The following is a 1,615-nucleotide window of genomic DNA, read 5'->3' on the forward strand; positions in this document are numbered from 1 at the left end:
ATGAGTTAAGGGAAAGAAATTGAGATGAAAAGTTGCGAAAAATAGGTCAGGGAAGAGGTAAATAGCCAATGTAGTGTCAAAGAGGGCAGAAAGTCATTAAGCAGTACCCAAATGTACCACACCTGACCCTAAGCCTACGTTACAAGCCAAGAAAGTCCTATAGTGATCCTAGAGTCTATTTTGGAGAGTCTAGGCAGTAAAAATAAGGGCAAGCTTATGGCATTGAGCACTAACTGTATTTGAAATTACTTCTGAGCATGAGTGTTGAATAAATCCTTGTATCATGAATGTCATTCATTCTTGGGAAAAGGGGATTTCGTTTGAAGTAAGGGCACTAGTTACATTATCGGAAAGTTGATACTTTGGTGATAGTGAGAAGGTGTATGTTGTCTGTCAGTTGGTCAATCTGTGTCATGGTGTGATCCACATAAATTGTCTTGTCGAATCTAAGAGAACGAATGTGCACCGGAACAATGAGGAGGGTAGAGAGCCATGTGATTGCTTGGGTTTGAAAATGCTTGATTCTATACAAGTGTCGTTTAGAGTCGTAGTGCGTCACTTGAGGACAAACAATGAAATTAAGTTGAGGGTGTTGATATACCGTGAGTTTACGGTATTTCTAATACATTTCACTTACAAGTTGTGTGTGTCTAGGGCCTTTTTATATTGGTTTTTATGTGTTTTTATCATGTTTTGCAAGAAAGATGTTCAGGCACGGAAATATAGAGACAGCTAAAAGAAATGCAGAAACATGGCATTCACGGAGGTGATCTACGGACCGTAGGTCCATTCACGGTCCGTAGGTGATGACCGTAGATCAGCAGGCATGGTATTGAGGACAAATCAGAGAAATCTGACTAAGTGTGGAACCACGGTGTTCATTGACGGTCTGTAGATTGATCTACAGGCCGTACTGTTGATCCATAGAGTGATATTGCGAGGGTTCTAGTACCTGATTTTTGAAGAGTCTAAGTATGAAGCTACGGAGGGGATTGACGGACCGTAGATCGATCTACGGTCCGTCAATCCCCTCCGTAGCTCCACACTTAGAATCTTCAAAAATCAGGTACTGGATATATTTTCTAAGTCCTAACTGATAGAAGGGACTTACTGACCGTAGATCCATCGACGGTCCGTAAGTCGGTCTCGTGGATTGAAGACACGTACCTGAATAAAACTTTCCTTAATTCGTTTCCCTTTTTATTTAGGAGTTGTTTTCTATAAATAGGGCTTATAAACCTCGTTTTTAGGGGTTAGACATTATTATTCTAGTTTTACCTTGTGACTTTGGAGATTAAGTTGAAACCCTAGCTATTATTGATTTTCTACATTCGTTTGAAGATTTTGGCTTTGCAACTCAAGTTGAAATTCTGGGTTTATTATTCGTTCTACGTAAGTTCATGATTTCTTCATCTAATAGTATGAATTGTGTTCTTGCTATTATGGGTAACTAAACTTCACAACTAGGGTTGTGGGATCCATGAGCAATTAACAAAGTATGAATAGTAAATAAGCAATTCTTGACTAGTATTTTGCATGCATTGATAATTCTTTCGTTTAAAAGTCTTTTTAACGAGTGCACGCGTTAGAACTCGCCTTGTTGCTACTTGCCAGA

This window comes from Solanum tuberosum, unplaced genomic scaffold, assembly GCF_000226075.1.
Source record: "Solanum tuberosum cultivar DM 1-3 516 R44 unplaced genomic scaffold, SolTub_3.0 scf00002, whole genome shotgun sequence".
Taxonomy (NCBI): domain Eukaryota; kingdom Viridiplantae; phylum Streptophyta; class Magnoliopsida; order Solanales; family Solanaceae; genus Solanum; species Solanum tuberosum.